The sequence below is a fragment of the Mustela lutreola genome, chromosome 13 (assembly GCF_030435805.1).
Source record: "Mustela lutreola isolate mMusLut2 chromosome 13, mMusLut2.pri, whole genome shotgun sequence".
NCBI lineage: Eukaryota > Metazoa > Chordata > Mammalia > Carnivora > Mustelidae > Mustela > Mustela lutreola.
This window is the reverse complement of record NC_081302.1, coordinates 33,065,004-33,075,512: the sequence shown is the minus strand read 5'-3', so window position 1 is coordinate 33,075,512 and position 10,509 is coordinate 33,065,004.

The window sequence follows — 10,509 nt, the reverse complement described above, 5'->3', positions numbered from 1 at the left end:
AACTTATTTTTTAGGTATTCAAAGAAATTTAAAAAAAATGGAAACTTGGAGAACTTTGGAAATTATTTATAATTGAGTACAAATTGGCAAAATATGCCTTACTTTTCCTCATTTATGAGTTTCTAACTCAGCCTTTGATGGCTAACCTGGGAAGTGTTGGTGTTAGCAGAATGAATCTATCAGGCTGATAATACTTAGCACTTCTTAGTCTTAGCTCAACCCTCATGAAAAGGCTTTCAAACACCATGGTTTTGTTTTCGTATGCTTGCAAATTAGAAACATCATCAAACAGGCTAAATAAAAAATAAGATTAAAAAAAAATTTTCTAAACAGAACAGCTAATTTCACTGATTCATTAAATAAAAGTGGTGGCCATGCTTCTCTTTTTCATTATTTGATCAACTTAACCAGATATATTGTTCAGTACTCTCAGTCTTTAAGTTCCTGAAGCCTCTTTTTAGCTGCAAATATTTTTTATTTTCTTGTCTTTCTCAATCTGTGATTAATGGACAAAGCATGTATAAACAATTTCTTTAAAATAAACTTAGTATGTGGGGGATTTTTAGAAACCCAAGGATTTTCAAGTAATTGAGAGATATGAAAAGAGCATTTGGAAATCAAACTTTGGATTCAGTTGGTAGTGAAGGAACTATAAGCTTTATAGTAAAGAGATGAAAACGGAAAACAAGAAAATCCTTATATAAAGGGGAATCAAACCAGTTCAAAAGCTGTATTTCTTTCTTGAATTGAGCAACTCAATATTCATGAGATAAGTCTTCCTCCAGCCCTCTGACCCTCTCACATATATCCTGCTTTTTAATTTTAACAGTGAACTCTATTAAAATTAACTCCTTTCGTGTATGTGTGAAATTAGTCAGGTCTGAAATGGACTCCAGGCCTCTGGGTCCATGTTTTTTTCCTATGGAATTACTGAGGGACTATGAACTACTGTGTCATGAGAGAAGAATAGAAAGGCCAATTTATTATCATGTGTCTGCATACATCTTGTTATTATTTGCAAGTCTTAATGCTCACCAGTCACTTCAAGTTTTATAGGATGTAATCTAGTACATGTAAATAAAAGTCAGGGTTCTTGAAACAAAACCATAAAAGTAGCAGATTGTGATCAAAAAGCAGATGTTTTGTGATGTCAAGCTGAATATTTATGGTCTTCCTTTAAGCCAATCACTGAAACTGACAACTTATCACAAATTATTTGACCATCTTAAGAGAACAATTTCATTAGAAAGAAGCTAAAAAATTTGCAAACAAATAAACAAGATTTTTATTCTTAAGAAAAGGAAAGAAACCCGATATGAGACAGAAGTAGAAAAATTCTGTAAATATATTCAAGAGTCTCTGATTAGTAGTGACTAGTGACCCATAACAACTAGCTCAGACATCTCTTAATTAGATTGTGCTAAGTACTCCAATTTACCTGAAAGTTGAAAAAATTACTCTCAATTTGGTTCTTACTAATTTAAATTCTCAATCAAAGTAAATTTAGTGATGAAATTTAGAATAAAAATATGTTTAATGAACATCTTATTCGTTAGTTGGTCTAGGAAGTGTTCCCATTTTATTCTGGCTCTTTTATAGAAAGGCAGAAAGGAACTTGAGAATTTACTTTCTGTTACACAAACACATCACTCTTGCTTTTTTTAATGAGGGAGAAGTGACACTATTATTCACTATGTTTCTCTTGTGTTAGGACATAGAAGTTTATAATTGAGGCATAAGGTCACTTAAGCCTAAATTTTAAGTGAAACTTGAACCCCCAATACAACATCCCTAACATGTTGTCTATCTTTAGGTGGATCATTTTGTATCAACTCATACCATTCGTAAGTTCACTCACTTAACAAATTTTTAATTGTCTACTATATGACACACATAGTCCTATGAAATGGAGCTCCTATATTGAACCAAACAAACACAGTCCCTTTCCATGAGGAATGTACAAACTGTTTCTTTTTTAAAATATTATGTCAAATGCTAACCTCTCTTTAACAACAACCTTTTGCTATTAGTTTTCATCATAACCACCTTCTATTCCTATAAGCTACACAGTTAGACAGGCTCTTTTTATTAACTGATCTATAAACTGATAATTTTTACATCAAATCTGATTAAAAATAAGTTTTGAAGGTGAAAATTTGAGCTAACTGTGGTAGAGGCTACTTGCAAAACATTTCAGCCAAAACACGTGTGATTTTGAGTCATTAAAACAGACTCACTGAAAGTTCTACCTTTTTCCTTCCTCTGGTCCATGTTCCTGAGCTTGTTTCATTAAAGCTCAGTGCATAAAACTGATTGACAAGTAAAGCAATGTAAATGCAAATGCCTGAATCCACAATAGGGCAGCTCCTTTAGAAGGGAATTGATGGCTCTGTAAATACAATACAAAATAAATACTTATGTATTGCGAATCACCTACAAAAAAACCATTATTTTGTCCTTAGAAATATTTTGTTGTTGTTTTATAGGTAGTTACCAAAATTATTTTTTAAAAAGGATATAAAGTAGACATTAATTATCTGCAGATTATATATGGGAAAGAATTCAACATATAATCTCATGTGCTAGAAGACCAATTATTCTTTGAACCAAACCTTCCACCACCAATAATGGAATGCAGCCATATTTTCTTAATTGGCTCATGAATATGTTAAGGGACTAGAGTTATGATCTTTTGCATATTTATTAATTCTATGTTTTCCTACTTATCTAGAAAGATTAACTTTGACAAAGAAAAGAACTTATATCAACTTATTTTTTTAATTTACAAAAAACATATTTTATGTCTCCATTTACAGTCTTCACAGTATATCTTCACTGTGTATATGGAATAATTATTGATTTTATCAATTCAAAAAATCATAGGTGGGTTATTCCAGACCTGCTCCTTATTTTGTGTAAACGTAAAATCTCCTTTTCAGTATTTCTAAATGTTAGTTCTACCTTGTCAAGTAGATCCTTAAGTTGTAACTGCCACTATACAGAATTTTCTTTGTCATCATTATTTTCATCATAAATGAAAGCATCCATTTTATTAGCATAATCCTCTATCAACATTCTGGTGCTAAATATGTTCCAGTTGATAAATATTGGCAAAAGGGATCATCTGAAAAAGAGGAGGAGGAGGAGAATGTTGTCTGGAATTGCTTTATTTCTGTTACAATGACTGTCTTCTTTTTTACTTACTTTGGAAGAGCCAAAGTAAGTATAATAGCATTTGTCATCCTGGAAAAGAAGGGCAGGCTCAAATCACGAGGGCTGTTTAGGTAGTAATGGAAGGAAGAGCAGAAAGGAGAGAAAAGTTTCATTCACAACCAGATCTAAGTGGGGAGTTGAGTCAACCAAAGAATTTTTGCTTTGTGATTACTCTTTACTTCAAGTGCAATTGCCTTGGCCAGATGTCAGGATTAAAGGACTGTTTCCTGAGGTATAGTCCTCCCCAAGCTGAATCTCTGGGAAACTGGCCTGTTCGTATATGAGGATCACATATATCCCCACAAGTAAGTGAGATGAAGGGATCATCTCCTACCACTGTGTACGAGTACAGTGCTTCTCAACCTTTATTCTAGTCACAGGCATTCTTGAAAAATCAGATAAAAGGCATAAGCCCTACTAGAAAATCAGATAAAAGGCATAAGCCCTACTAGAAAAGAGTATGGGCACACACACACACACACACACACACACACACACACACACTTTTGAAAACAATTTGAAGGGGTTCATATGCTTCCTGACACCCAGCCTTGATTCTCCTTGAGGCCAGAGATTCCAGGTTAAGAATCTCCTATACTGGAGAAGAAGAAAGTAGATTTTATCAGCATATTCCATGTATCACATATTATAATAAGCACTTTATATACACTATCTTATAATAATCCTGTGAGTTAGTTTTATTGTCTCCATTTTTTAAATGAGCTGGTGAGCATTAGTGATTTGTTCATGGTTAAGCAACCTATGACTGAAGACCTCAGAATACTAATTAGTCTGTTCGTAGATACCTTATTGCTGCATTCTTTTAGTCTCCTCTTTCTGTTTTCCCTTTTGTGTAGCAAATATTCCAAACTGTGTTCCTGGCTCTCAGCTCCCTAGAGCTTTGGTTTCCCTTTATCCTTACCTGGGCCAATATTTACTCATCTTCCCACTGGGGGTTCCCATTATGCTTCCTGGCTGGGATTTGGTGCCATGCTCTCTCCTTTCACCAGCTGCCCAGAAACAGAATCTTCTGACATATCCCCTCCATTCTCTCTTCTACCCAACCCCCACCAATAAGCCTGTACTGGTTTAGTCTCACATCTGTTCTTAAGCCAATACTTATTGAGGAAGGAAGTAGATCTTGGTGTAGTGAGTCTTAGAATTAAATTGCTTTGACAAGATCTACTGATCTTGCCTCCTACAGCTGGGCCCTAAATGTCTATTTCTGTCAACTAGATAAGGTCTCCCATGTTTTTAGTGTATGCCTTTGTGGGTCTCTGTAGTTTTCATTTCGTGGCATTCCCTTTGACAGCATGTGAGGACTTTTACTATCTTGGAAATTAAATAAAAAAGAATATCCCCTGAGACTTAAAATGTAGGCAATAAGGCAGAACAGAGATAAAGTTGTGAAAAAAGTAAAGACTGGTTCCCAAGTTAACAAGATTTAATTATAACTTGGTTGTCCATCTACATTTAAAAAAATAAAGACTGCATCTATCAAAGTAAGAAATGACCAGTCATAGAAATATGGAAAAAGGAGAGTTGCAGAAGATAAATTTTAGCAATGCTAGTCTAAGGATAGTCAAGGAAATGTACCCTTTGAAACTCAAATGCTTCCTTCTCAAGAAGGCCATTCCTCTTATGAAGAGAAATAGAAGGAACTGTAGCCAACGAACACGGCATGTTCTGGATTCATTCACAATAGAAGTATTTTTAGGGGCACGTGGATACGTTTTATGTTATCTTAGCCTAATGCAATTAAACGATTTATACATCAAATCACCCCTGTACTGATTCTGTGCTTACCTAGTTACCATCTAATTATGATTTGATTTTCCATTTAGTTCTTTCTATGGGCAAACATTAATTGCTCATATAGATGACAAATATTTGATGTCTATGACAGTGATTTCTCAAGATGACTTAATAAAGTGGTCTTTGAACATTATTTGATTTGTCGTAAAGCCAGACTACAGCTAAACCCTTGCTAAAGCAAGTGGTCTGCTTAGCGTGGAAGTTAGATTTCTCATTGAAGATACACATGTTTGGATTTGCATGTCTTCCCTGGGCTTGGGTGAATATTAGTTAGTCTTTCAATTTCTCATCGCTTGTTTCTCTGAACACCGTCAAGAAGGTGAGATTGAACATTCATTGCGGGGGGCAACTCCCCTGAAGTTACTTATCTATCCGGGGTAGTTCCTAGATAGGTCCTACCCAATGCAGGGCAGCCCTCCCTTTATGGTTCTGCAACAAATTTCATCTTTCTGAATAAATTTTTACAGCATCTGATCTAGGATAGGACTGAGTTTCTCTTTGCTCCCAACTCTTTAGTCAGAATAGCTTGTTGGCTAATTATGTATCTGGTCCCTTGTTCTGTGACAAACTCTAGCCATTTGGATGGTATCCAGATGCCTAGAAACAAAGATTTGGCTTGACTGTGAATTGATGATAAACCTGCTGAGTGCCTGGCTCATGGACTATATGATAGCCTGTTCCTGTCCCCTTGGACTCTTGGCTGAGGTTTAATATAGAAAAAAACTACAAAAGATTCCTCCTGGCCACCTAGTGTTTGACGACCATCTGGATTTGCCCCTCTAGTATCCAGTGTTACTGGAAAGGTGAACAGGCCCTGATAGTGATCTGGTTTATGCTTGAAGTTTCTGTATTTTTTGAAAACTCTCCTTCGACTGTCCTCACCAAACCAGAACCTAGGGTTGGATCATTTTTCCCAACACTGTCTTCTGCTCAGGGCCAGTGTCTTTCATTTTCTAATGGTTGGACTGCTGAGTATTAAGTTCCAGGCTTAGAAATCAGTATAGACTTAAGTTGTGCCATGTTAGCAGGTAAGACTGTGTCATCCAAAGATGAATAGATAGAAAAGGTAAAATGAATTGGAAAGAGAAGGCATTTTTAGATGGAGGCCAGGAAGATTAAAACAGGGGTCTCCTTATTTTTTTAAGTAAAGTTTACAAAGAACATAGCTACACTTATTCATTTACGAATTTTATCTGTTGACTTTGCTCTACCACAGGAGGGCTGAGTAGTTGTGATGGAGACCTGATTATGCAAAGCCTAAAATATTTACTATCTAGTCCTTTACAGAACAAATCTGCATACTCCTTACCTGGACCTGGACAAATTAAAGGGTCAGCAGTAAGAATGAAAGAAAGTTACAAAGGACATTGAAGAACTTTTGCTGCAAGTTCCTGATAAATCCCTAAGAAGTTTTTAATGCACAAGTTTACCTCAGATGTTACATTAAATTTGAATAGTTTTGCCACTGTGAGCGACAGGCACAATACCACCTTTTTGCCTCAAAAAGTAAAAGAAAAAAGAACCTATTCTGATGTTCTGATATGTTAAAAAAATAGTAACTTACTATCTTTGAAACAAAGACCATGCTTTATCTGAAGCTTTATGATTTTGGGGAAGAAACAAGGTACCCAGTGAACTCAATGTCAGGGGAAGTGGAATGATTCCAGATGGTGCAGACAAAAGAAATGTGTTATGCATTTGCTGAACTACAGCTTCAACCAAAGTGGAAAAACTATGGAATTCTGGGAAAATAAGAGCAATGGACATGTCTGATTTCACAAGAACAAAAAATAAATCTCTGTCTCTCTAGAAAGATAAACAGATAACTAGTTATGTGGCTAGAAAGAAGCAAAGAAAGGAAGGAAGAAAGGAGGGGGAATTTTGTTATGGTAACCGAAATTCTTCTCTATGCCATACAATCTATTTCTCCTTTTGCTGTGACCTTTCCCCTATTAATTCATTAATAAGCAATGTCTCAGGGGAGGAATTATATTGAATATAGAGGACAAAATGTCAATACCTTGGCTTCTGAGTTCCAAAATAGGCTCTTGAGACTCATAGCAGAGACATATTCTTGGATGTCAGGGCTTTTGACCTGTAAGGGTCAGAATATTGTATTTCGAAAAGGCTAAGACTGGAAGTTATCTAGTTGGTTCTGTAACTAATAGTTTGGAAATACAGTAGGAGTTTATCCTTGAACATTAGGTAAGGGGTGTCCAAAATGGGGAAATATTGGAGAGGATGTGGACTTTATTTTAGAAACTTGTGTTGAGAAAGTATCACTCCCCTAAGACAACCTAAGACTTCCCTAAGAACTGAGCTATAAGTGGGTATGGCTCTAGAACCTCAACCTTGCTTGGGGCAGGGAGGTGCAGCATGTAGAAGGTATGTATGTCTTTTTTTCAGAGAGTACTGGGGAGAAGCCCTATGTCCTGTATGGTCCCTAAGATGTCAACTCAGTATGGCACAGAAGTTAGCTGGGTAGAAGTGTTTTAGGCAGCTCCACAGAGTTTTAGGAGAGTGTCAGTTGTTTTCCATATCCCTCAGATAAGGTATGGATCTAGCTGAGAGTCAAATGGAGAATCAAAAGTCCTTACTGTTGGAAAGAGGATGATGTAGAAGAATAGAGATGGCTTAATGAGAGAAAACTAGCTGGTCTATGGGACATCTTATTAAAGACCAACAGGAATAAATGTAAACAAACAATTATAATGTGCTATCTCCCCACTGTGGTGCTGTTTGAGCCGGTCCAAAACTTGGGTATAATTTTAGAGATAAAAAAGAGGGGGGAAAGCCTAATTGGCTGAAAATTTTTAATTTGTCTGAGAAAATACTGCATTGACACTTAAAAACTCAGATTGGATTGAGTTTACATTGAACTGAGTAAGTTGAAGTTCTTGCCAGCCAACCAAAAGGAGTATCAATATAAAAAATAATTTTTTAGGGGTGCCTAGGTAGCTTAGTTGGTTAAGCATCTGCCTTCAGCTGAGGTTATGATCCCAGGGTTCTGGGATTGCGTTCTGCATTGGGCTCCCTGCTCAGTGCAGGGCCTGCTTCTCCCTCTCCCTTTGTCATCCCCCTGACTGTGCTCTCTGTTGTCAAATAAATAAATAAAATCTTAAAAAAATAATATTTTAAAAAGATATAGTAGAGATTTTGTATTCTGAGTATTTGTACTCCCCACTGACATATCAAGAGAATTTTAAAAATTTGTTTGCCTTTAGAAGTATGATTACGATCATGATCTTTATGTATTTATGTTACACTTACTGAATTTTTACAGTGGATGTGTATTATTTCTATAAATATAAGCCCTGATGTATTTCAGAAGTATTGAGTTGGTTTAAAAGCAAAATAAATAAATAAATGAATACTGTACATATATTGTACAAAGAGAATTTGGGCCATGTCTGTATACATAGATCATGACTTCCGTTAGTGGCTACATTCTGGAAGAGGATCAGTGTCTCTCATTCTTTGAGTGAACACACAGATGAAGGTTTCCATTTCAGTCAAGCAGGATAATGGGGCTAACCTGAGAGAACACACATAGCCCATCAGTCTGGAAGAGGAAAGGTGATATAATTCAGAGTGTTTGTTGTTGCCACTATTTGGTCATCCAAGTTGATTAATGAAAGAGAGAGAGAGAAGGGGAAAGGGAGGAAGGAATGATGAAAAGGTGGCAGGAAGGAAGGATGGGGAGGAGACGGGCATGACACAATAAGCCTGTTGGGTAAATTACCCCCCTCCCCCCACTGTCACAGGAGATACCCTGATAAGACCAAATAAACTGCCCTCATGAATCATCTCATTGCTTGTCTTTTTAGTGTCAAAACCAACTATGATCAAAATCAAAACTTTGTTTTAACATTTTGCAGAGGATGCATACCTTTAATATCCTCATTAAAAAAATGAAAAGAACCTTGAAACTGACCTAGAGTTTCTTTTTATGGCTCAACGGGGAACTGTTTTCCCAATAAGCCTAAAATGTCTTTATCAATATTAATTTTCTAGGTTATTGATGATGATGTGAAAAATTTTACAGTGAGTAAAAATGTTTTGAGGACATAAATTTTTTTTGATGTGGGGCTGAAGTGAAATTATGTAGGATTCTTGGTAGCACACTCAGAGTGCTATTTACTAAACTCTAATTTTGTATTCTTTTAGTTGATTTAATAATGTTTATTAAAATAATTTAGTGACAAATAATGGCAAGTAACAGGCTTTATGCTAGTTTATTAGAAACTAGAATTGTGTGTGAGGGGGCAGTGAGGGGAGCAGATAACACATTGGCATGTATTTGCAAATATCTTGGGAGGTAGAGAGGTATATTCCTGTTGAATAATAGGAGACCCAAGAAATACATAAATCAGTTATCATAAAACTAAATGAAAAGAAGCTGGAATTGAGATGTTTTTCTTTCTTCTACTCAGGTACATATTTCAGGTATAATTATTACCCAAAGGGGCTACATTACATGGCTGATTTAGGTTAGCTAAGCAAAAAGAATTTTATACTTCAAAGTTCAATAGGAAAAGGCAATGACAATTTATGTCTTTACTGCCAAAGAAACAAGGAGCTTTAGGAAGAAGATTAAATGTAATGATAGTTTAAAATCTTTCAGTATTACTAATAAAATTGTCAAAATTGAAAACTTAGACTATATATAAGGGAACTTGCATAAACTTAAGAAATAAAATGCATAAAATTGGAGTTGGTGATTTATTTCTACCTGAACAAGTTTATTGCTTCTGTTTTATTAATCAAACTCGGTGTGTGTGTGTTTTTCCTCTCCATTCCTAGACTTCCCATCTGATTATTCATAGGTTGAAGCTTATAGAGAGGTGTACACATACAAATATAAGCACTAGGGACACCTTCTCAGATAAACTCTCTGAAAATGCAACATTTAGCCATGTAGATCAGGTATTAAACAGTTCTCTGCTGAACATTTTTCTGTGTGTTGTGAAATAAGAGTTTTCACATTTTTGATGACTAGCAGCTGAATTCTCAAAATAGCTCTGTCAGTTAGGGAATTGGACATTATTCCCATTTGATTCATGAGAAAACTGGGACCCAGAGTTATATACCTCGTTGAAGTAGTAAGAGCAAGGATTATTATTATTATAATTTTAGGGAGTAAAGAAATTTAAGGGAGACACTGAAGCTTACTTAAAGGTGAGGAACAAATTATGGAATCATGTCCCAACAAGGTCTAATGGCGGGTGCCTTTCAGGCAAACGTATCATAAGAATAGATTCCAGATACTATTTTATCAAAATGGTGGGTAGATTGAGGAGCTTTGCCAGAATAGCTTCTGAGAAGTTGGAAAATTCTAGGCTTAAATATCTGTTCTCTTTGTCATCTTTAAGCATATAGGCAGATCTCATCCCTGATTAAAAAACACATTTTGGCTCTAAAAATATTTATTATATATGTGTGTTTCTTTTAACATACAACTCAAGAACTATTTCAAGGGCA